The sequence below is a fragment of the Octodon degus genome, unplaced genomic scaffold (assembly GCF_000260255.1).
Source record: "Octodon degus isolate 3935 unplaced genomic scaffold, OctDeg1.0 scaffold00040, whole genome shotgun sequence".
Lineage (NCBI taxonomy): Eukaryota > Metazoa > Chordata > Mammalia > Rodentia > Octodontidae > Octodon > Octodon degus.
Genome location: NW_004524616.1, coordinates 17083942 through 17110974, shown reverse-complemented (window position 1 = coordinate 17110974; position 27033 = coordinate 17083942). Strand labels below are relative to the sequence as shown.

Here is a 27033-nt window from a genome sequence, read left to right as displayed (position 1 = left end):
ATTTTATTTTATTTTATTTTATTTTATTTTATTTTATTTTATTTTTGGCTGGGGCCTTTGGGTCCTGGCAAGCTAAGCTCAATGGACAGTTCCCACCTAGCTGCAGAGCTACAGGACAGAAGAGTGGAGATCTCAGGCCCTGGAATCTGACCCATTTGGCTCAGCCCCATCTTGCCTCTTCTGGGCTCTGTGACCCTGGGTCAGGAAGCCACTCCCACTCCTTGCCAAGAAAGGAGGGTGCCAAGCTCTCTTCGTGGCTTCTCCTCATGTGTCCCAGGCCTATCCCAGAGCCAGGGCTCACAGAGTGCCCACTATGCCCGTCTTGATGCCCTGGACCCCATCCAGACAGAAGCGTCCAGAACTGCAAATCCTATAGGCACTTTTGGCCCAGGCACAGTCTCTGTTAGCTTTGGGAGAGAAAGGTGAGCACTCACAGCTCCCCAAAGGTTTCCAGTCCAACCAGCCTGCTCACTTAGCTGGGACATAGCACGGGACCATTGCAGGTGCTGTTTGAGGACCTCCCAGGGCCTCTGCTGACCTTGATCCAAGGGGCTGAGCAGCTGAGGACTGTGATGGGAAGAAACTTCTCCCCTGCCTTAGGCAGGAGCAATCCTGTGTTTTCACTTACCCTACAGCGTTCCCATTGGCACAGGTCTCCAGCTCCAGTTGGCCAGGCCTCTCTCTCTCCCCAGTCCTCCTCCCTTCCCTCTGTCAACAACATGTGCTGAACCCCTGTCTCAGGCTCTGCTTGCAGAAACCCCAATTCAAGACACAAGCCTGCCCTAATTTGTCTTCTTGCCCTAATTCATTTTGGAAACATCCAGTGCTTCCGAGCTCAGGAAGAGTTCCTCATCCTCACCCTTCACCTGTATTCTGGTTCCCATTCCTGGTCCCCACCGAGGCTCCCTGAAACACAACTATAGAAAATGCTTAATTTCAGCTAGGATCAGGCAGGCTCCCAGATCTTGGCTCAAACACAATGGGGAGATATGTGAGATACCATGTCAGGGACTTGCTGAGAGAGTGCAATCCCTGAGCACAGGTGTCCTGCAACAAAGATTCAAGTATTTCACTCACTGTGGCACAGCAGGACTGACCCCCAAAGAATAGCAGCTGGGTGAAGGGGCAAAAGAATTGAGCAAATATACAATGATATTCACCAGCAACAGGGACCTTCCCAGAGAGCTTGGGTTTGCTCCTCCAGTCCCAAGCTACAGAAAGTTGAGGGTTAAGTCATTTCCTCATTGTGTTGACCATGTCAGGAAGTGGCTCAGCCTCCAGGACACAGTTCCCAAATTTCTTCCACCAGCAGACCTTGGATAATCCTTGAAGGTCAGCCCAAGCAGCGCTTCTCCCTGGGATCTAGACCAGTACCACAAGCAGACTTTGGGAAAAGAAGGGAATCTGAGGCAGGAAGGTCACAAGTGTAAGCCTGAATGGGACAATTTAGTGAAATACTATTTCAAAATAAAAAGTGAAAAGGGCTGGAAATACAAGTAGCTCTCTTAGTTACTTTTTACTCATTTCTGGTACAAATACTGGACACTCAAAATGAAGCAAGGAAAGGTTTATTTAGTTCACAGTTACTGGAGGGATCAGTCCATATTCCCCTGGGACCAAGGCAAATAACAGCTGTTTATGTGGCAGAAAACAATGAAGAGCAGAGGAGGAGCAGCAGCTGCAGCGTCTATCAAGCCTCTCTCTTTCTTTTATGCTGACTGCGATTGTATCTCCTGCAAAGTGGCATGGCTGCCAATATCAGGCTCCTCCAAAGAATGAGACTTCTCCAAGGAAGTAGGGGAGGGTGGCAGGAATTTGGGCAGGGCAGCAGGAAGTCCTCCTCAATTCCCTGGCCCTGCCCACCTGCAGGGCTAGGCACCCACCCTGAGAACTGCCATGTTGATTTAGCCAAGTTGACACAACATATCAACTAACACAATCCACCCCTTGTCAACTTGGCAACTAGACATATACTTTTTAAAGTCAATTCCTAAGTACATAGGCATGCTTAAATATTTTATGACTTGAGCACTGTAAACATTAGAACCATGACATGTTGTCCATGGCCCTCCAAAAACTCATGTACATCCATTTATGCAAAAGACATTTTAATTTATCTCTAAGAGTTGCCAAAGTCTTAACAGTTTTGGCAACACTGAAAAGTCTGTCTCAAACTTAGTCAAACTCTTAGCTGTGAGCTCCTCTATAAATGGAAAGTTAAACTCTTTTAACATGTAAAGGCATAAGATAAACATTACCATTCCAAAAGGTATACACAGCAGGACACAAACAATTGGGACCTAAACAAGTCTGAGGTCCAGAAGGACAAATGTTAATTCCTGTAGTTCTCTGTGGACCATCTAAAGCACCCTGTAATGAGCTGTGAGCTCTAAAGACCTTTTGTGGCTCCACCCCTAGGGCACTCCTGCTGGTAGCTCCTATAGCTCTTTTTTGGGCTTGTTTTGCTCCCTTTTTGCAGCTTTTCTTAGACCATCTACATTTCTGGATTTTTTTAAACTTTTGAGGTTTTCACTGAACAGGCTTTTCATTTATAGCTTTACACACTGCCCTCTCAGGGGCACACTGCCTGGCCTCCCATGTCTTTTTCTGAAATCTAGGTGGAAGCCTTCTGAACCTCAGAAGGCCTGTATTCTGCATGCACCTACAACCAAAGCCACATGGATGATGCCAAGGGCTGCTGCCAGCTGGAGCAGTAATAGGGCTTTTTTTTTCTCCTGACTGTAGGGGTTGAGTGCCTGGATTGTTGAGCACTCTAACTCTGATTTTGAGAAACAAATGTTTTATGTTGGTGCCATTTTGTAATCTGGTGTGGCCACTGCCTCTATTTTGGAACCTGGTGTGGCTGTTGCTTCTATTTTGGAACATGGGGCTCTGCAGCTTTTTCCTCAAAGCAAAGTTCTTCACCTTTGTGATTCTGAGGCTGCAAAGAGCAACAATCTGCCATCTCCTGTGATGTCCTCAGGAAATGTTTTTTACTCTCCTGTTCTTTCTCAGCAATGGAGATCCTCTCAGCTTTGTCTTTAAAGTCTGCAGCCTTCCTGGTGCTTCTTTTTTGGCCAAACTCACAACATTTTAAATCACCCTTTTGGGCTGTTTGTTCTTTATTCTTAACACAGATCTGGTTAAAAGCTCCCAACAACAACCACACCACTGTTCCAAATATTTGGCTGCTTTCAAATTATTTTTTAAAAAATTAACTAGTCCACTGTGTTTAATCTCAGTCTCAGGCAAAGTCTCTGAACAGGAACAAAATGCAGACAAGCTTTTTGCCAGCCCATAACACAGATCATCTGCAGTCCAACAACCAATGTTGTCCTTCTCAGCAGAAACCTCCCCAGCATGGTCCTTATAGTCAGGTTTTCTATCAGCATTCTGGTCTGAGTTTGGACCAGAAGCTCCCAAACAGAACAGCCAAAGCTGTTTCAGTGTTTCGCTTGTAGGCAACATCTCTGAACCTTTTCTATCTCTTTCCATAAGCCAGTCCCAAAAGTTTGTAATCCACATTGTCAGATATAGCAACAGCAATGACCCACTCCTGGTACCAAATTTTGTCTTAGTTACTTTTTATTCATTCCTGACACAAATACTGGACACTAAAAAATGAAGGACAGAAAGGTTTATCTAGTTCACAGTTACTGGAGGGATCAGTCTATATTTTGCTGGCTCCAAGGCAAATGACAGCAGTTCATGTCACAGAAAACAATGAAGAGCAGAGGAGGAGCAGCAGCTGCAGGGTCCATCAAGCTCTTCAAGTTTTTCTATGCTGACTGCAAAGACCAGAGACTGTAGCTCCTGCAAAATGGCACAGCTGTGAAGATCAAGTTCCTCCAAGACTGAGACTTCTCCACAGAAGTGGAGCAGAGTAGCAGGAAGTCTTTTTCAATTCCTGGGGCCTGCCCACCTGCAGAGCTAGGACCCCATGCTGAGAACTGCCAGAGCTGATTTAGCCAAGTTGACACAACGTATCAACTAACATAGTAGCTCAGTACTTTCTGGGATTTAGCTCCTGTACTGTAAGAGGAATAAGGAAAATAAGAAAAAAAAATGAAGAAAAGGAGGGTGGGATATGGGGAGGAAAGGGAGAGGAGAGAAAAGATGGAAGAAGAGGAAGAGGAGGTGAAGTCTAGAAGCCTGTGAGGCATCTGGGGACCTGGACAGAGCCACCTTCACATCAGCCACCCTTACCTATGGCCTGGCCCCATGTTAATTTCTTTCAGGAAGTTGGTAATGGCATTGGAGTCCCAAGGGATTTGAGTTCCTGAGTGTCACATTCAGCAATGATTCAACTAGCTGCAAAGCCATTCTGCCTGCCTTGTGTCCTCCACCCTGGGGTGCTGGTGTGGGAGTGTGCAGATGGGACAATATGAGCAGGTGTGACTCAGTCTTGAGCCCTGGCAGAAGCATCAGATGCTTAGGTGACTCAGCAAAGAGTGGCAGTTGCGGAGGGTAGGTGTGGCAGTTGCTGATGGAGTGGGAGATGGGAACTTGGTGACACACTAGATCCCAAGCACAGACCAGCAGCCAAGTGGACTCTGGCTCACTTGGGGAAAATGTCTGAGCCCACATATCTGATGGGCTCCAGCCTCTTCCCACTTGCTCAGTGCCTCTTGTCAGCTCTGAAGTAAACACCAGACACAAGCAGTCCAACAGCACTCAGTCCTCAGCTTTCCTCCTTGGGGACAGAATTCATGGCAATGAGGTGGAAGCACAGGAAATGTCTGACCCTGTTGCCTACTGTGCCCCTTTCTCAGAAGGCCCTGTCTTCCTAGGAAGCTGATGTAACTGCATGCTGCCCTGCCCACACACTGGATCCTAGAGATGAGTTACCCACTGGTACCCATACCACCTTGGTGTCCTGCCTGACTCCCTTCCAGCCTGATTTAAAACTGTGGAGCTTCATCTTGATTGTTCCCTTGATTGGATCAAGAAATCCCTGGGAAATGAGTGAAACACTTCTGGATTTGTTCCCAGCTGTTTCTAGACATGTCTCAATGGCTCTGACATCATAGCTGATGAAATAAGTTAATGGGATTACTAGGAAGGGATGGAAATTGGGGGAGGCTGTTAAAGGCAGTGGCCAAAATGGTGCAACCTTGGATACCATCCTGTCACTACTTTTTTTCTGGTACTGAGAATCAAACACAGGACATTGCACTTGCCAGGCAGTTGCTGTGCCACTGAGCTACATACCTGATCCTACTTCTTGGCTTCTTCCTATCTGCTCCTTCCCTCTTGAACTCTCTATTTTCCATCCACCATGAGGGGAGCCCCTTTCTCCCTCCCTGCCCTTCCACCATGCTGTCCTGCTTCTTCAACAATGAATCCAACCATGAGCCACAGTGAAACCTTCCTCCTCTTAAGTTGATTTCCTCGGGCATTTTCTCACAGTAATAGAAAACTGACTAACTCTGAAAATGTTGGTTTCATTGTGAGCTAGGCATGGTAAGGCCAGAAGATGAGATGGAAATAGTAGGAAAATGGTTTGTTCTTATGGGTTCCAGCAGGAGGCAGAGGAGCCTGCACTGAGGTTCCCTTGGGGAATTCTGGGCCAGTCCTCAGGCACAGGTTGGTCGTGCTGAAATAGTGCCAAAGGATTCTGCAATGAAGGGACTGTCTCCTGCTATCTGTCTCTGTGGAACCAGCCCAGGAACTGGTTCAGTTAATTTGTGTGTAGAACACACACAAATAGGTTGTCCAGCATTTCTAAGGACTGACTATCCAGAGAAGGACATGATGTCCAGGACCAAGCCAGCCTGTGTCACGCCATTTAGAACCATGGGAAATACCGTGTGTATCCCTTTGGCCAAACTTGCTTGCCATACTGCAAGCTTCTGAGGGCAGCAACCAGACCACAGGCTTGCCCCTGGGAGGCTCTTCAAAAATATTGGATGGATGTGGGTCTTCCATGGACCAGACGCAGTGCCATGCTCTTGGGGACATGTCAGTGGACAAACAACAAGAGCTCCATTCTCAGTGGACAAAAAAATCTACAGATGACTGGCACATGAGACAATTTACTTTTGGGAAGCACTGGGACAGCAACAAAACCCAGAGATGTGACTGCATCAGGGTACAGTGGAGGGACAGGCCCACCTTAGAAAGAGCGACCTGGGACACCTCTTTAAAGAAGTGCCATTTGGGTGGAGGCCTAAACATTGGGATATTAGACAAGCAAAATTTTCATAGCAGATCATTCCAGCAGATGAACACAGAAATGAATCTATGAATAAGTAAATCAGTGATTGGATCAGTGAATCAATGAATGCATCAGTGAATCATGAATGAGTGATCACTTTGATCTTTCAGGCTGGCTTTCTACCTCTTCCCAGCTTGGAGCATTCTGAGGTTCAAGCCCTATCAGTGTCAGGGTCTCCTGTACTGAAACACTGTCCTTCATGATCTGCTGGTGTAAGGCCCAGATGATAGATGATTTTTAAGTTCAAGCTCCGGTTAGGAGAGACCACACACCGGCTTACAGCCATAAGATCTGAGTAACCCATGCTCCAGAAACTCCAGGTGGCATCATAAAAAAAAAAAAACCCAGGCAAAACTTCAAAGAACATTACCTCCAGGCTTAGGACATTGTTATAGGTCACAATGTTCAATTGAACCCACTCGTGCTTGAAATACCACCAAAACCACAGAGTTGATTCATAAAATTAGTTCATAGTTACCCTTTACCTACCCCTTCCTAGTTTCTTTAAAAAGTCATATATTCTCAAGCCCATCAATTATCGTAAAGGTCAACCTAAACTAACCAATGCAATCTGCTTCTGTAACCCACTTGCTCCCCCCATCTTTGTGTTTTTTTTTTTTTTCCTTTAAAAACTATGCCTGCCGCACTCAAGGCGCGCTCTGTTCCTGTGTGTTCAGGCCGCCCTGCATGCACGTGGATAATAAAGCTTTCCCTTTGTGATTTACATGAGAGTCTGACTCTTGGGGTCTTCCTTCACTTTGACTCAACCCTTACATTTGGGGGCTCATCCAGGATCGTCTCCCGTGGTGGGAGACCCCATCAGCCGCCAGATCTCTCGAGGTAAGTATGGCCGTATAATTTTGTTTTTCATCTTAACGTCTTGTCTTGTGGTTTCGCTTCGTTCTCAAGTTACAAGCGCTCAGTTATAATTTGCCTCCTCCCTTTGGGTGTTTCTACACCATTTGGCCTTCGGGCGTTTGTGCGTTTGCAATTTATCTTTTGGCCATGGCTGGCAATGAGGCGCATAAGCTCCCGTTGCCTGCAGCTGGCAGACGTGCCAAGAGGCTTCAAGCAACTCAGCTGAGGGATACCTCAGTGTGGTTCTGGATCCTGGGGTAACCCAGGATCTATTTGTTAGTCTTCTGAACAGAGGACTCTTGTGTAGTCAATAGAATTTGTGTTTTGACTATGTTTTAATGTTCAATGTTGTCCGTGCTCGTGTGTCGGGTGCCATAACTGCCTTTTTCTTTTCCTACAGCGTTTTTCATAATTAATGACTTCTTTCGCCACAGTAGGATTCCCCCTCCCACCGACATCCTTCACGTGTCCCTGTTTATTTGTTTGCAGCAGCCTACACTGTTTTTGCCTATCTCTGTCCCTTTGGAGTTCTGTGGGATGTCGGTTATTTTGATAATATGGGACAAGTAACATTTGCTCCTCTCTCCCTTACCCTAGGTCATTGGTCGGAGATTAAGGGGAGAGCACATAATCTTTCTCTGACTGTTAAAAAAAAGGGAAATGGCAAACTCTCTGCTCTTCAGAGTGGCCCTCCTTCCAGGTGGGATGGCCTCCAGAGGGATCTTTTCACCCATCTGTGATTCAAGCAGTAAAAACCGTAATCTTCCAGGCCGACCACTACGGCCACCCTGACCAACAATCATATATGCTAGTTTGGCAAGATCTTTGTGAAAATCCGCCAGAATGGGTAAGACCTTTTCTCCCTCCAGCTCCACCTGGGCCAACTACCATTTTGCCAGTTAAAGCCCAATCCTCACCTCCTGGCCTCTATCCACCCTTACCACCACCTGTCCTACCTGAATCTCAAACAGATCTGATTCAATTCGATCTAGAAACTCCTCCTCCCCCTCCTCTATATGTGCCCGCTCCTCCTCCTCCTCCTCCTCCTCCTCCGGTTGCCTCTCCTCAGGCCCAACCTGCCTCTTTGGAATCCTCTTCTTTGGATGACAATGGTGGACCAGCCCAGGGAACTCATGGAGCCTGAAGCAAACGAGCAAAAAGTCCCCAAGATGTGGTTGCTACTCTACCCCTCCAGTCCTATGGGCCAATGATAGACAACGGTCATGGAGGGGAAATGCCAACACTTCAGTACTGGCCTTTCTCCACTTCAGATCTGTATAACTGGAAAAATAATAATCCCCCTTTTTCTGAAGACCCTTCCAGGTTTACCGCACTACTGGAGTCGCTCATGTACTCTCACCAACCCACTTGGGATGATTGTCACCAGTTGTTGAGTACTCTGTTTACTCAAGAGGAAAGGGAAAGAATCCTCACAGAAGCCAGGAAATTGGTTCCTGGACCGGGTGGAATACCTACCCAGATGCCTAATCTCATTGATGATGCCTTCCCCCTGCGCCGCCCTGACTGGGACCCAAACACCCCTGAAGGTAGGGAGCATTTATCCATCTATCGCCAGACTCTCATGGCGGGTCGCAAGGTGTCCGCACGATGGCCTACTAATTTGGCTAAGGTAAGAGAAATTAATCAGGGCCCCGATGAGTTGCCCTCAGCATTTCTAGAAAGAGTAATGGAGGCTTATCGTAGATATACTCCCTTCGATCCTCAGGACAAAGGGTTAAGAGGGTCCATTGCTATGACTTTTATAACCCAGTCAGCCCTAGACATCAGAAAGAAACTTCAACGTTTAGATGGGTTACAAACCGCAACCCTTAGAGACTTAGTAAAGGAAGCATAGAAAGTGTTTTATAAAAGAGAGACAGAGGAGGAAAAGGAGGTGAGAAAAGAAAAAAGAAAGAGAAGAAATAGAAATGATGAGGGAGAAGAAAAGAGAATGAAGGCGAAATAAGGAATTAACTAAGATCTTGGCCACAGTAGTTCAGGGAAACACAGATGAGAAAAAGCCACGCTGCCCTCTGTTAGAGCCCAATCAATGTGCTTACTGTAAAGAGATAGGACACTTTATCAGGGATTGTCCTACACTCAAACAGAAAAAGGAAAGAGAAAAGCATAGACAACATGCTCCTGGAGCCCAAAGACTCCACCCTAATGTGTTGGCCCTAGTGGAGGACGACGACTAGAGGGGACGGGGCTCCGTCCCCCTCCCCGAGCTCAGGGTAACCTTCAATGTGGAGGGGACTCCAATTGATTTTGAAGTAGATACAGGCATGGTGTTCTCTGCCCTTCGAAATCCCCTTGGACCTTTGTCTGGCTGGAGGTCTTTAGTGCAAGGGGCAAATGGCAGTAGATATTGGGCTTGGACTACAAAGAGAACTATGGATTTAGGAAAAGGAAAAGTACAACATTCCTTTCTAGTCATACCTGAATGCCCGGCTCCCCTCATGGGAAGAGACTTATTAACTAAACTGAGAGCCAAAATAACCTTTGAGCCTTCAGGGACCCCAAGTGACTTTTCTTAACCCTCTGGTGAGTCAACCCATGACAACTATGCTGACTATTGCCACTGAAGATGAATATCAACTCTATACCCAGCCCCGGCCTCAGGCCCCATCTATTCCTCAGCATTGGCTAACAGAATTCCCTGATTCATGGGCTGAAACTGCCGGACTGGGACTTGCCACCTCACAACCTCCTGTGGTAATAACTTTAAAAGCATCTGCCACTCCGGCCCACATTAAACAATACTATATAAGTAAGGAAGCTCACCAAGGGATAAAAGGACACATACAAAAGTTTCTTGACCTAGGAGTATTAATACCATGCCAGTCGGCCTGGAATACCCCTCTGTTGCTGGTCAAGAAACCAGGGACAGGGGACTATAGACCGGTACAAGACCTACGAGAAGTAAACAACAGGGTAGAGGACATACACCCTACAGTGCCTAATCCCTACAACCTGCTCAGCACCCTGAGCCCTGAAAGGATTTGGTATACAGTATTGGATCTAAAAGATGCCTTCGTTTGTCTTTGCACAAAGATAGCCAACCTCTGCTTTTGAATGGACGGACCCAGAGACAGGGACAACAGGACAGCTGACTTGGACTCGCCTCCCACAGGGCTTCAAAAATAGCCCTACTATTTTTGATGAGGCCCTCCACAAGGACTTGGCTGCTTTCTGGATCTAGCACCCCGAGGTAACACTGCTCCAATATGTGGACAACCTTCTGCTGGCCTCGAATTCGGAAACAGACTGTATGTATGGGACTCGGGAATTTTTACAAGAACTGGCTAAATTGGGATATCGAGCCTCAGCCAAAAAGGCTCAAATTTGTCAGAGGGAGGTCATCTTTCTGGGATATACCCTCAAAGATGGAAGACGATGGCTCACAGAGGCCAGGAAAAAGACTGTCATACAAATTCCTCCACCCACAAACCGGAGGCAATTACGGGAATTCCTGGGAACTGCAGGGTTTTGCCGACTATGGATTCCAGGATTCGCTTCCCTGGCTGCCCCCCACTATCCCCTCCTTAAGGGAGATGCCACTTTTATCTGGGGCCCAGACCAACAACAGGCCTTTGATGATATAAAAAGAGCCCTGTTGTCAGCCCCCGCCTTGGCTCTCCCCAATGTGGACAAACCATTCACTCTCTACATTGAGGAAAAACGGGGGATAGCACGGGGAGTATTAACTCAAGCCTTTGGCCCCTGGAAATGGCCTGTGGCTTATTTATCAAAAAGATTAGACTCTGTGGCCAGCTGATGGCCTCACTGCTTAAAAGCTATTGCAGCTGTTGCTATGTTAACCAAAGATGCAGACAAATTAACTTTGGGGCAGAAGCTAACTATAATAACCCCACACACTCTGGAGAATGTCATTCATCAACCTCCTGAGAGATGGCTCTCTAATGCCAGGATTACTCATTACCAAAGTCTCCTGCTTAATAAAGACCGAACAACGTTCGGTCCGCCAACTGCTCTCAACCCAGGCACTCTACTGCCGGAAGAAACTCCGGAACTGATCCTCCACACCTGCCAAGAGATCCTGGCGGAAGAAACTGGGATTCGCCGAGACCTCACAGACCAGCTGCTCCCAAACGCTGAGGTAACGTGGTACACTGAAGGTAGCAGTTTCTTGCTAAATGGTAAGAGACATGCAGGGGCCACGGTTACTGATGGGACTCGGGTTATCTGGTCATCAGGATTGAGGGAAGGCTCTTCCGCACAGTGGGCAGAACTGATTGCCCTCACTAAGGCTTTAGAGCTGGCTAAGGGAAAAAGGGCAACCATCTATACCGATAGCCATTACGCCTTCGTTACGGCACATATTCATGGAGCTATCTATCAACAAAGGGGGCTCCTCACTTCAGCTGGAAAGGAGATCAAAAATAAACAAGAAATTCTTAGACTTTTGTCAGCTATTATGCTGCCACAGAAACTGGCTATAGTACATTGCAACAGCCATCAGAAGGGCTCTAGCCCCATTGTAAGGGGAAACAACCATGCTGATGAGGCTACCAGACAAGCGGCCCTAGACCCTCCTACCACCCTGACCCTAGAGACAACCATGCCACCTGAACTTCCTACACCACCCCATCTGATGGAGGAACCAGAGCTAAATTCACAAGTTAACTCATTTGGGCGTCAGGAAACTCTGCCTACTGGCTCGATATCATGCCACCAGTAACCTACCTCTGTCTAAGGTACAAAGACTGGCTGAACAGGTCACCAAGGAATGTAAAGCTTGTCAACTTGTCAACCCTCATCCCTCAAAGCTTGTTGGTGGAGTAAGGTTATGAGGGGATCGACCTGGACAATTTTGGGAGGTAGATTTTACTGAAATAAAGCCTTCCAGGTATGGACTCAAATATTTGTTAGTCTTTATAGACACTTTTTCAGGATGAACCGAAGCCTTTCCTACTAAACGGGAGACTGCTCAAATAGTAGTCAAAAAGCTGATGGAAGAAGCATGCCAAAGGTAATGCCAAAGGTAATCCTCGTTTTGGCATGCCAAAGGTAATTGGGACTGACAATGGGCCGGCATTCATGGCTCAGGTAAGTCAGGGTGTGGCCAAGGTACTGGGGATTGATTGGAAGTTTCATTATGCCTACAGACCCCAAAGTTCAGGACAGGTAGAAAGAATGAATAGAACAATTAAAGAGACCTTAACTAAATTAGTCCAAGAGACTGGCTCTAAGGATTGGACTATGCTCCTGCCTTATGCTCTGTTTAGAGCAAGAAATACCCCGACTTCCAAGCCACCTAACTTAACTCCTTTTGAGATCTTATTCAGCACTCCTCCTCCTATACAAGACCTTAGTCCATGGCCTAAAGATTTCAAAATGCCCCTAACTCCCTTAGCTGATAGGCTCTTGGTTCTCGATCAGATCCAGCGGATCCTATGGTGACAGCTTTCTTCGGCCTACCAGCCCAGTGACGAACCCACTCCTCACCACTTCCACATGGGAGACTACGTGCTCATCCACCGACATCAAACCGAGACCCTACAACCCCGCTGGAAAGGACCTTATCAGGTACTGTTGACTACTCCCACAGCAGTCAAGGTTGACGGCATCACCTCTTGGATCCATGCATCTCACCTTAAGCCGGCACCTCAACCGTCTAACCATGAATGGACTGTGGAAAAGACTGATAGCCCTCTTAAGTTTCAGGTTTGTAGGATTACTAATCCTAAACCCAGTTAGGGGAGATAACTCTAACCCTCACCAGCCATGGAAATGGACTCTCTCTAGATGGGAAGATAAAAAAGTATTAAGGGCATGGGAAGGGACGGGAGAACCTTCCATTCAGATATCCCCCTGTGACTTGGTACCCTCACTGGCACGCTCCAATTGTAGGGGGCACCATATTTATATGTGTCCTGCTTCCAACTCAGGCAAATCATATTGTAACGGCCCTGGACAATATTATTGTGTCACTTGGGGATGTGAAACTATAGCAACTAAATGGTCCGTGACTACTCCAGACCCCAACTTAGAAGTAAAATGGACTCCAACTTGGTGCCCTGAGTCAGATAAGTCCTACTGCCAAATAGTTATCAAGGCCTTAGACCACACAGACCCAAGATGGTCCACAGGACGAACTTGGGGAATCAAATTATATAACTTACAACCTGGAGGCCTAATTCTTATACAAAGAACCCAGATCCCACAAAAAGCTATCGGAGTTTGTCCCAACCCCACCCTAATCAAAGAAAGCATTTCTATCCAACAAGAGTCTACCTCCCTCTTGAAGGTCAACCAATCTTCCCACAGCTATGATGGTCCCCTGGTTTCCACCACCTTCTCTCTCTCAGTCCCTGATAACCGATTGTATAACCTCATATTAGGGGCTTACTTTACTCTCAATCATACTCGAGCTAATCTTACCCAATCATGTTGGCTTTGCCTGTCTGCTTCACCACCATATTATGAAGGAATAGCTATAAATAAGTCTTATGCCACCCTCGCTTCTAGCGCAACTTGTAATTGGAGTAATAGCCATAAACTTACCCTATCTGAAGTTACAGGACAAGGAACCTGCATCGGAAATCCTCCTCATCAAGTGAAATCCCTGTGTGCCATTATCCATCAGGTTCATGACAGAGATAAATTTCTTCAGCCCCCTATAGGTTTAAAATGGGAATGTGATACTGGGATTACCCCCTGCATATCTACTAGAGTCTTTAATAACTCTGCTAACTTTTGCATGTTGGTCTCTATATTCCCCCGGATTTTTTATCACTCAGGGATAAAGTTAGAAGATAGATTATTGGGCCAAGTTAGATATAAAAGAGAACCAGTTACTGTCACCCTAGCTATGATTATGGGAATAACTGCTGCCTCTGGTATAGGCACAGGAACTGCAGCTATCATACACAGTAACCAAAAAACAAGCCAGTTACAGGCAGGGATAGATGAAGATTTAAAAGCTATAGAAACATCTATCATGGCTCTCCAAAACTCCCTAACCTCCCTCTCTGAAGTAATACTACAAAACAGATGAGGACTTGATTTACTGTTTCTCAAGGAAGGGGGAATATGTGCAGCTCTAAAAGAACAATGTTGCTTTTATGCAGATCACTCTGGTGTTGTTAAAGAGTCTATGACTAAACTTAGAGAGAGGTTAGAACAAAGATATAAAGAACGCCAAGCCCAACAAGGTATTTTTGAATCTTGGTTTAACAGTTCTCCATGGTTGACAACTTTGTTAACTGCCCTGGCAGGACCACTCATACTCCTGCTCCTCGCAGTGACTATCGGACCCTGTGTGATTAATAGGATTATAAGTATTGTTCGTGAACAAATAGGTAACGTCAAACTCATGATTATCTGCCAACAATATGAGGCCCTAACTACCAACAACTCAGATCTCTAAGATGAGAGATTTCCAACACCAAAAGGGGGGAATGTAAGGCCCAGATGATGCCTCAAAAAAAAAAAAACCATCCTTCTCCCGTGTCTCTGTACAAGGAGCAAGAAAGGCACGAACTTCATGCATGCTTCTTCTTAGGAGACTGCACATATTGTAACTCAGCATAGTGTGATTCTGTGAATGATTTGAGTTCCCAGTATGAATATTTAAATAGGGTTCTGTTTTTCGCTGTATAGGGAAACAGGCTTTGAAAGGCCAGGCTTCCAAAAGGACCTAGAGTTTAGCTAGAATTTCTCCATTAAGAACTCACTCTTAGAAACACAAAGACTAGAACAGAAAGAATCATCTGTACTTAGTGAGCAGGAGGCCTTACAAAGTACTGATGCCTTGGTGCCCATAGGAATTAAAGGGAGAGAAAGAATCCTTCTCCAGTTTCACTGTACAAGGAATTGGAAATGCATGAACTTAAGAGATGCTTTATCTTAGGAGACTGCACAATTTATCACTCTAGTCCCAGTGGGGCTCTGTAAATTACTTCAGTTTCCAGGGTGAAATTTTAACCAGAGTTTATTTTGCTCTATATGGGAATAGGATTCAGAGTGCTCAGCTTCCTAAGGTCCTGGAGCTTAGCTGTCCTTTCCCCATTAAGAATTCACTCTTATCACTACTCCCCAGCCAGAGCCCCAGCCCAATGTGTGTGTGAGACCTTCCACTTGCTCACCACTCCCCAGACCCCTTTCAAGTCAGAGCCTAGGCCCAGCATGTGTGGGTGACCATCCAAATACTCACAGGAACCTCCTACATCAGACAGGACTGGTATGGAAACCTTCCGCAGAACTCCCTGCATAGAGTTAGGGGCCAGATGCACCTAGCTAATCTAGGAGCTGAACATATTTCCAAAGAATCATAGCAGGTTCACTTCAATGGGCTGCAGCAGGAAGAAGCTGAGCACAGCAGCCAGACTCAAGCAAGGCACATCAGGATGAGTTCAAATGTGGTAGATCCAAACCCAGTGAGTTAAGACACTTTGCTAGACCCAGATCTATGCGAGCATTGGCTTCTCTTTCTCTGTTCATTGAGAAAGGGCGCAACAGGTAACCAGAGTGAACCAGTCTTCCTAGAAGACCCCATGTACATCACAGGGACATGACCAGACAGAACTGAGGAGAAATAATTGAAATAAAAATTTCCAAATAAATATCTGCTTATCTACACAAACATAATGCTTGTTCTTATGGTCTAAAATACAGATGCATTAGTTACAAAAGTTTGTCAACTGCTAAATATCACTACCTGTTATTAGTGTTCCTAATTGTAGTTCTGCAAACACAAAACTGTAACTGCCTTAACCATATAATCTCTCTTGAGTAAGAATTTCAGTAAGTGCTAAGATAAAAACCAAAAGGTCAGATAAGCAACAAAGCTCAACACCAAAGGTCAGAGGAAAGTGTTATTCAAAATGACAAAGAGAAGGAGCAAAATACATTCTCAGACCCTGGGCCCACTCAGAACAAATGCAGGAGACATGTCTTATAAGAAATTGGAAATCACACACCTGAAATTTTTACAATAATAGTGTCTGAAGAAATGAAACAAATGCAGAAAGGTATAGAGGAAATCGGATAAAAAATAAACTCTGAAGTAAAAAAAAGAAATGTCAACTATAGTGAATGGCTGGCTAAGTGCTTCTAAAGAAGACACTTATAAAATAGAGGAGAATACAAAAATGATGGAATCCTTGAATGTGCAATGTAGGAAAGAAATAAAATGCATGAACCAGATTTAAAGAGATATACAGGAAATTTAAAAAATCACAAGCCAGCAAAACCATTTGAATGAAATTGAAGCTAGAGTTTCACATCTTGAAGACACCATTGCAACTAGTGAAAAGGTAAGAAAAGATCTCTTAAAAACAACTAGGATGCAGAAAATAATAATCCAATATCTGAAGACGATGTGAAGATGAACAACATAAGACTAATAGGAATCAATGAGAAAGGAGTCAATATAATGATATAAAATTAATGTGGGCAGAAGTAATAGCAGAAAATTTCCCAAATATGGAGAAACAATCTGATATTCTCAAAACCAAAGGATATAGAACTCCAAATAGCATAAATCCAATTAAAAACACACCCAAGTATTATCATCAAGATCCCAGAAATCCAGCATAAAAACAGTATATTAAAAGCCACTAGAGAAAAGAAACAGAACACATTTAAAGAAAAATTCATCAAAATAATGGCAGATTTCTCTTCACAAACCATCAAGTCAAGAAGAACATTGAGCAAAGTACTTCAAGTCTTGCTCCAAGAAAAATTCCAGCCCAGACTGCTATGCCCTGCAAAACTCTCTTTCAATTTTGATGGAGAAGTGAAATACTTCCATGACAAAAAAAAAACAACTAAAGAATTTCATGATGACAAAGCCAACCCTACACAGACTACTGAAACATATTCTAGAGAGGGATAAAACTGAATTCGACTCTATGAGTAAGAAGAGAAGGAACACACCAATAGGACAAACAAACACAGGAGAAAAAGGGGTATAAACAGCAGCTAAATAAAATACTAATCAAAAGTCAATATATCTCAATTATAAACATCAATGTAAATGGACTCAGTTCACCAATTAAAAGAAATAGACTAGCAGAGTGGACTAGGAAGCAAAATCCAACAATGTGCTGTATACAAGAAACAAACTTAACTCATACAGAAATTCATAGGCTGAAAGTTAAAGAATGGAAAACAATACCACAGTACCCTAGAAAAAATCAGGAGTAGCAATTCTCTTTGCATACAGTTTGAACTTCAAAGCAAGACTGATCTAATGAAATAAAGAAGGCCACTACATACTGGTTAGAGGAAAAATTCAAGAGGAAGAGGTTACACTCATAAATATGTACACACCAAACATGGGAGCCTGCAACTATATAAGACATCTTAATAGACAATGAAAAATGTAATATCCAATACCACAATCTTAACAGGAGACCTTAACACCCCCTTATCCCAAAAATATAAGGCAAGCAAACATAAAAAAATAGCAAAGAAGTAGAAGAACTGAACCAGAACTTGTAACAATGAATTTAGTGCACATATGCAGAGTTTTTGAACAGCTACAGCTGAATACACATATTTTTCAGCTGCAAATGGAACATTTTCTAAAATAGACCAAATAATAGTCCATAGGTCATGATTAAGTACATGCAAGAAAGCAGAAATTGTCCCATGCATATGATCTGAAAACAAATAAATGAAAAAGAAACCACAAAAATTCCATAAATGCGTGAAAATTAAACAAGATCATCCTCAGCAACCAAAGGGTTATAGATGAAATTGAATAAGAAATTAAACAATATCTACAATTCAATGAAAATTCAAGCACAACTTATCAGAATTTATGGGATGTAATGAAAACAGTGCTTAGAGGGAAATTTATTATTGTGAACACACACATGAGGAAAACAGAAAGGGAATGACTAAATACCGTAATTCTGCACCTCAAACATCTAGAAAAAGAAGAGGAAACCAAACGCAAAGTACAAGGATGCAATGAAGTAATTAAGATTAGAGCAGAAAATAATGAAATTGAGACAAAGAAAACAATACAATGAGTAAATGAATCAAAAAGCTGGTTCATGGAAAGATTCAATAAAATTGATAAGGCGCTAGCTAACCTCATCAGATAGAAGAAAGAAAAAACTCAAATGCAAGCAAAAAGGAATGAAAAGAGTGAAATTATCATAGACATTGTGAAAATTCAGAAGATTAATCTCTATTTTGAGAATCTTTATTCTCACAGAATCAAAGACATAAAAAAATGGACAGATTGCTTAAAGAGGTATTAATTACCAAAACTGAATCAAGAAGATATAAGAGCCATCAATAACCCAATAGCAGCCAAAGAAATTCAAAATGTAAAAAAAAAAAACTCACAAAGAAAAGTCCAGGTCCTTAGAGATATACAGTTAATTCTACAAGAAATTTACATAAGAAACAAACCCAATACTCTTCGAACTCTTCAATGATATTAAAAAGGAAAAAATTCTCCAAAAATCATTCCTGAAGGCAGGTATTATATTGAGAGCAAAACCAGAGAAAGATGGAACTAAAAAAGAGAACTAGAGGCCAATCTCTCTCATGAACATAGATGCAAAAGTTTTCAATAAAATCCTAGCAAATAGAATTCAGCAAACCATCAAGAAGATTATACACCATAACCAGGTAGCATTCACCACAAGAATGCAAGGATGGTTTAGTATTCAAAAATCTATAAGTGTTATGCCCTATATAAATAGAGTGAAATCTAAAAATCACAGGATCATCTCGATTGATGCAGAAAAATCTTTTGACAAAGTCCAACACTCATTCATGTTCAAAGTCCTACAGAAAATTGGAATAGAAGGCCTCTACTTCAATCTGATAAAAGCCATCTAAGACAATTCAAAAGCTAACATAATTCTAAATGGGGCAAACCTGAAATATTTTACTCTCAGATCACATACAAGACAAAGATTTCCTCTATCACCACTTCTATTCAGTATAGTTCTGGAATTATTAGAGAGAGCCATTACACAAGAAAGAAATAAAAGGAATGAGAAGAGGTCAAGAAGAATTTAAACTATCATTATTTGCAGGTGACATGCTACTCTACTTGGAAGACCAAAAAAAAAAAAAAAAAAAAAAAACACTTCCACAATCAGCTACTACAATTAATATGAAATTCAGTAGCATAGCAGGATACAAAGTCAATACCCAAAAGTCAATAGTATTCCTTTACCCAATAACAAATACAACCTTCCAGCTGGGCACTTGGGAAAACTCCACCCCTCCCATCCAGCCCAAGCTCAGGCCCTGCAAGTGTGTGGGAGAACTTCTGCACTCCCCTGTGCATCCTGGACCCCTCCAAATCTAATCCAGGCCAGGCACGCAGGCTTGGGGTGAAACTCTGCAGCTGAAGTCCCTGCAGAAAGAATAAGACCAAAACCACACAACTAATCTAGGTGCAGAACATCTTGAGAGAGGGGAACAACAGGTTCACTTCCAGGGACCGCAGCAGGAAGCAGATGAGCACAGCAGCCACACACAAGCCAGGCACAACTGGATGAACTGAATCTTAGTAAACCTGCACCCGATTTTCAGTAGGTGCTAAGGTTATAAAGACCCAAAACAATATACTGAAGATTAGAAGATAGTGCTATACAAAATGATAAAGAGACAGAGCAAAATGCAATCTCAGGTCCCACACAAACCCAGAACAAGTATGGAGGACACTAGCACAGAAGAAATTGGGAATCTCACAGCTGAAATGTATGAATCAATACCGTCTGAATTAAAGACACAAAAGCAGAAAGGTATAGAGGAAGGCAGATCAGAAGTAACCTCTGAAATAAAAAAAGAAATTTCTGAATTAATAGCATCAAATGCAGAAACATATAGAGGAAATCAGATCAGAAATACTCTCTGTAGTAAAAGAATTAATAACTACTTCTCAAAAACACAGATAAAAAATAGAGAATACAAAAATGATGGATCCATTGAATGAGCAATACAGAAAAGAAATAGATCACATGAAGCAGAGTCAGAGATATAGAACTTAAAATTTCAATCACAAGCTTGCAAAACTGTTAGCGTGAAAGTGAAGATAGTTTCAGATCTTGGAGATGCCATCGCAGCCAGTGAAAAAGTAAGAAAAAACTTCTAAAAACAAATAGGATGCATGAAAAAAAATAATTCATCACCTGCAAGATGATGCAAAGATGAGCAACATGAGAATAATAGGCATCAATGAAAAAGAAGGAACCAATGTAAATGATATAAAAAGAATATTGGCAGAAGTAATACCAGAAAACTTCCCAAATATGAGCAAACTATCTGCATTCAGTAACTGCAGTTTACAGAACTCCAAATAAATTCAACCCAATTAAAAACACACCAAGATCCCAAAAATCCAGCATAAGAACAATATACTGAAAGCTGCTAGAGAAAAGAAACAGATCACGTTTAAAGGAAAACACGTCAGAATAATGGCAGACTTCTCTTTACAAACTATGAAGGCAAGAAGAGCACAGAGCAGAATACTTCAAGTCCTCTATGAAAACAAATTCTAACCCAGATTATTATGTCCTGCAAAACTCTGTTTCAAGTTTGATGGAGAAGTGAAATACTTCCTTCACAAAGAACAACAAAAAATTTCATGATGACAAAGGCAATCCTACACAGACGACTAAAAGATATTCTAGAAAGGGACCAAATGATCAGAACTCCATGAATGACAACAGAAGAAATTCACTAAATATGGCAAAAAAAAAACCCACAGGACAAAAAGGAAAAAGGAGGAAACAACAGCAGGGAAATAACATGTCAATCATAAGTCAACACATCTCACTTATAACCATCAATGTAAATGGACTCAATTCAGCAATTAAGAGAAAGAGACTCACACAGTGGATTAGGAAACAAAACCCAACAATCTGCTGTATATAATAAACACACTTAACTCATAAAAAAATTCATACACTGAAAGTCAAAGGATGGAAAACAATACTACATGCCCCAGCACCTCAGAAAAAAGCAGGGGTAGCAATCTAGTTCTCAGACAGTCTCAACTTCAAACCAAGAATGATCAAATGAAATAAAGAAGGCCACTATACACTGCTTAAGGGAAAAAATCAAGAGGAAGAGGTAACAATCATGAATATGTACACACCAAACACAGGAGCACCCAACTATATAAGACAAATCTTAATGGATATTAGAAATCTAATATCCAATACCACAATCTCAACAGGAGACCTTAACACACCCTTATCCCCAAAAGATAGGTAAACCAGAAAAAAATTAGCAAAGAAGTAAAGGAACTGAACCAGGCTTGAAACAAATGGACTTGGTGGACAAATACAGAGTGGTCCATCCAAACACGGTTGAATACACATTCTTTTCAGTTGCACATTGGTCATTTTCTAAAATAGACCACTTACTAGTCCATAGGTCATGTTTAAGTAGATGGAAGAAAACACAAATTATCCCATGCATATTATCAGAAAACAGTGCAATGAAACTGGAAATAAATGTCAAAACAAACTAGAAAAAAAAAACTAAATACATGGAAATTAAACAACACCCTAATCAGAAACCAATGGTCACAGATGAAATTAAACAAGAAATTCAATAATATCTACAATTCAATGAAAATTCAACCAAAACTTATCAGAATTTATGGGATGCGATGAAAGCAGTTCTCAGAGGGAAATTTATAGCTATGAACTCACAGATTATGAAAACAGAACGGGAAGAAATAAACACCCCAATGTTTCACTTCCAAAATCTAAAAAAGGAAGAGGAAACCAGAGTCCAAAGAAGGAAGAAATTATAAAGATTAGAGCAGAAATTAATTCAATTGAGAGGAAGAAAATATTTCCAAGAATTAACGAATCAAAAAGCTGGTTCTTTGAAAGGTTAAATAAAATTGATAAGCCCCTAGCGCACCTCATCAAAAAGAGAAAAAAAAAAAAAGAAAAACTTCAAATACAAGCAATAAGGAATGAAAAGGGTGTAATCACCACAGACCCTTTGGAAATTCAGAAGATTAACAATCTCTATTTTGAGAATCTTTACTCTCACAGAATAGAAGACACAGTCTAAATAGACAGATTTCTACAAAGTTAAAAATTACAAAAAGTGAATCCAGGAGATATAACAACTCACAATAACCCAATAGCAGTCAATGAAATATGAAATATAATAAAAAAAAATACCTGCCGGCAAAGAAAAGTCCATGTCCTGATGGATTCACAGCTGAATTATGCAAGAAAATTTCAGAATATATACCCCTACACTCTTTGAACTCTTCAATGAAATTGAAAAGGAAACAGTTCTCCCAAAATCATTCATGGAGGTTGTCTTAGTTACTTTTTACTCATTGCTGGGACAAATACCCAACACACAAAATGAAGGACAGAAAGGTTTACTTAGCTCACAGTTACTGGAGGGTTCAGTCCATATTCTGCTAGCTCCAAGGCAAACAACAGCAGTTCATGCAGCAGAAAACAATGAAGAGCAGAGGAGGAGCAGCAGCTGTGGCAGTGTCCATCAAGCCTCTCTCTTCCTTCTGCGCTGACTGCGAAGATCAGCTCTCCACAGTGAAGTTCCGAGCTCCTTCAAAGTGGTGAGACCACAAAGATCAAGCTCCTCCTAAGACTGAGACTTCTCCATGGAAGCAGGGCAGGGAGGCAGGAAACCAGGAAGTCTGGCAGGGAAGCAGGAAGCCTTTCTCAATTCCTGGACCCTGCCCACCTGCAGGGTGAGGCCCCCATGCTGCCGGAGCTGATTCAGCCAAGTTGACACAATGTATCAACTAACACAGAGGTATATATTATATAGATAGCAAAACCAGGGAAAGACAAAACTACAAAAGAGAACAGGACAATCTCCCTCATGAGCATAGATGCAAAAATCTACAAAATCCTATCAAACAGAATACAGCAAATCACCAAGAAGATCATACACCATGACCAAGTAGGATTCATCCCAGGGATGCAAGGATGTTTCAATATTCAAAAGTCTATAAATGTACTCACTATGTCAATAGATGAAATATAAAACCCTCATGAGCCTCTCAATTGATGCAGAAAAGTATTTTGAAAAAGTCCAGCACTCATTCATGTTCAAAGTCCTACAAAAAATTGGAATAGAAGGGCTCTACTTCAATTTCAGAAAAGGCATCTGTGACAACCCAAAGGTTAACATAATTCTAAATAGGGAAAATATGAAATTCTTTACTCTGATCTCTGGTACAAGACAAGGATGTCCTCTATCACCCCTCCTATTCAATGTAGCTCTGCAATCATTAGATAGAATCACTAAACAAGAGGGAGAAATAAAAGGAATAAAAAATAGGCAAAGAAGTTAAATTACCATTATTTGCAGATGACATGATACTTTACTTGGAAGACCCAAAAAACTCCATCAAGAAGCTACTAGAATTGATACACAAATTCAGTAGCAGAGCAGAATACAAAGTCCATATTCAAAAGTCAATAGCATTCCTCTACCCAGAAAACAAACACACTGAGAGGGAAATTAGAGAAACAATGTCTTTTACAATAGCACCGTGGAAAATGAAATACCTTGTAATTCATTTAACTAAGGAAGTCATAGAGGATTTCTTAAAATGGAAAGATATTCCCTGCTCCTGGATAGGAAGAACCAACATCGTGAAGATGGCCACACTCCCAAAATTGCTGTACAGACTTAATGCAATCCCCATCAAATTACATCCAACATACCTCACAGACCTAGAGAAATCATCCCTAAAATTTATTTGGAACCACAAAAGACCTAGAGTATCAAAGGCAATCCTACCCAACAAAGACAAGGCAGGAGGCATTACAATTCCTGACTTGAAATTATACTACAAGGCTACTGTGATAAAAATTAGCATGGCACTGGCATCAAAATAGACCTGAGGATCAATAGAACAGATTAGAAGATTCAGAAGCCTGTACCAACATTCTCAGCGACCTCATCTTCGACAATGGGCCTAATATGCTTATTGGAAGAAAGATAGCCTCTTTAACAAATGGTGCTGGTAAAACTGGCTTTCAACATGCCGAAAACCAAAACTTCTCCCAGGTCTAGCACCATGCACTAAGCTAAAGTCAAAATGGATTAAAGACCTAAACATTAAAACAGAAACACTAAATCTCCTGATAGAGAAAGTAGGAGAAACTCTTGAAGACATAAGAGTAGGCAAAGAGTTCCTGAACAAAAATAAAATCAGATGGGTAATACTTGCAAGAATTAACAACTGGGACCACCTCTTATTGAGAAGGTTTTTGCATCTCAAAAGAAATTAACAACAAAATGAAAAAGACAATCCACAAATTTTGAAAAAAAAAAAAAACATACCTAATAAGCACTCAGACAAAGGTCTGCTTTCTAGAATTTATAGAGAACTAAAAAACATTAGGGCCCCAAAATTTGAAGACGCAATCCAGATATGGGGATCCAAGATGAACACACACTTCTCAGAGGAAGAAATTAAAGAAAAGAATAGACATATGAAAAAATGCTCCACATCACTAGCCATGCATGAAATGCAAATTAAAACAACACTGAGATACCATCTGTCCTCACAAAGAATAGCTATCATAAAGAAGTCATCCAACAGTAAATGTTGGAGAGGGTGTGTGGAAAAAGTAACCCTTCTCCACTGCTGGTGGAAATGTAGACTGGTTCAACGATTATGGAAATCAGTGTGGAGACTCCTTAAAACACCAGACATGGAAAGCCCATTCAAATGAACTGTCCCCCTACTGGAATTTTCCCAGAGGAACTGAAAACATCATATCATAGTGATATATGTGCACCTATGTTTATAGCAGCACAATTCGTGATAGCCCAATCTTGGAAACAACAAGATTCCCGTCACCTGAAGAATTGTTGCAAAAGATGTGGTGTTTTTATACAATGGATCTAGAAAGAATGATAAACTTGAAGCATTTATATGTAAGTGGATGCCACTTGAAGATATACTTATATGTGAAATAAACAATACCCACATGTGTAAATATCATATGGTCTCCCTGGTATAAGAACTCAAAAGAAGAAATACATATAGGTATAACACAATTAAAAGGAAAGCAAGAACTTGAGGATTGGACAACGAGGAAAGGGCAAGTAGAAAACCTGGGACACATGACAGGCGCAAAGCCATACATTTATATGCACAAGATGGGTAAGGCAATACTCCTGAGAAACATCAGCAGGTTTTTGAAACTAGAAGTTAATTGGTGGGATTCTCACCCTGACTAACTATACATACTGATACCTGCGAACCAAGTAAATGCACTGAAGGTAGCAATGTGTAATAGAAGGGTCACACTTGGAATGCCTGTCATTCTGGTCTTCTAAATATGTACTTCTTGTCATGACATGCCAATTATTACCATACTGTCTCGAGTAAATTTTTTTAATGGCAATAAATGGAAAAAAGACAAGGAAAAAAGAAAGTCACAAGACTGTCCTGCTACAATGCTTTATATGGTTATATTTATAAATTTCTGAGCAAAAAAATGTAATTGTTTATTCATATTCTTTAAATATTTTTCATTTTTTAAATTTTTATCTCCATATTTTGTAGGGACTTAAAGTTTAACATATCAATACTTGATGGAAAATACCTGTTCCATGTTATGCCTAAGATGTTTGATATTCAGAGAGATAGTGAAGTTAAACACAACTGCATATGTTGTAGGTTAATAAGCTTCTCTTCTGGAGGGTTAAAACCTACATTTGCAGAGAAAAATTAGAGAAATAGGAGGGCTTCAGGGACAGTCAACATTTTGACCCTAACCTTTCAAGATCAGCGAAGACTCGGGACATAGGAGAACCTATACTGTAACATCATGTAACTCAGTTGTGTCCCAAACTTTCTGATCAAGGAGATTATAGGGCCACAGAGCAATGTGATCAATGATGTAGACTGTTCCTAAGGAGAGTCACAGGGAGAGAAAGCATTCTCTCAGGTTCACAGAGGGCAAATTGTTCAAGCAATGGCTGTGACTCATCCACATGGCTGACACTGACAACGGACCTACAAACTGAGGTACAGGGCTACAGGATAAATCCTGAGGGGACTTGACTGACCTTATCAGATACAAAAGTTACATTTCTTTTTATATAGGTTTCTAAGTCCTTAAAGGACAAAAGAAATTTGAGCTCCCAATGTGTGTTCCCATGCACAGTGAGACACCGGAGCCAAGAAAAACTTCACAATAGATACCACAGTGGCATCTTGTTCTGTCTCCTAGTGGAAACATCCCAGAATTTGATAGCACACTTGCTGCCTACAGAGACAAACTGGACATGGATTTGTTCTTTCAAATTCATCCTAGGGCACCAGGTCATCAGTACATCTTAAAACATTCAATGCTCTCAATATAGCTGATCCTTTCTGCCCTATAATTACTATTTCTAAGAGTGAGTTCTTCAAGGATAAAGGCCAGCTGAGCTCCAGGCCCTTTAGAAACTGGCCATAGTAGACCCTCCTACCTTATACAAAGAACACATAACCCAACCCAAATTACATGCTGTAAAACGAATTTATTCACACACACACCCATTCTGTCCAGAGTGGCATCTTGTGCAGTCTCCCAATGGAAAGCTTCACAGAAGTTTATGCCATTCTAGCTGATTGCACAGATAAACAAGACCCATATTCTTTCTCTCACATTGTTTCCTATGGCCACCAGGAACTCAGTGTATTTTAATGCCCTTTATCCTCTCCATACAAAGCATGCTTTCTATGATTTGTGTTTCTAAGATTGAGGGGTTTTTTTTGTTGTTGTTGTTGATTTTTCAGAACCGGGGATTGACCTCTGGTTCTTGCACTTGCCAGGGAAGTGCTTATTCTACTGAACCATCTCTCTGGCTCCCCTCTCCCCATTTTTTAAGATTGAGTTCTTAATAGAGAAAGGCCAGCTAAGCTCCATTCCGTTTGAGAAGCTGGACATTCCAATGTCTATTCTCCTATACAGGGTACTCAACAGCTGTTCCAAAAATTC

The 27033-nt window shown here is 42.0% G+C and overlaps 1 pseudogene; it reads left to right on the top strand.

Annotated features, from left to right (window-relative positions):
- Positions 1-14368, top strand: part of LOC111816784 — a 24259-nt pseudogene extending 9891 nt beyond the window's left edge.
- Positions 14369-27033: the final 12665 nt, after the last annotated feature.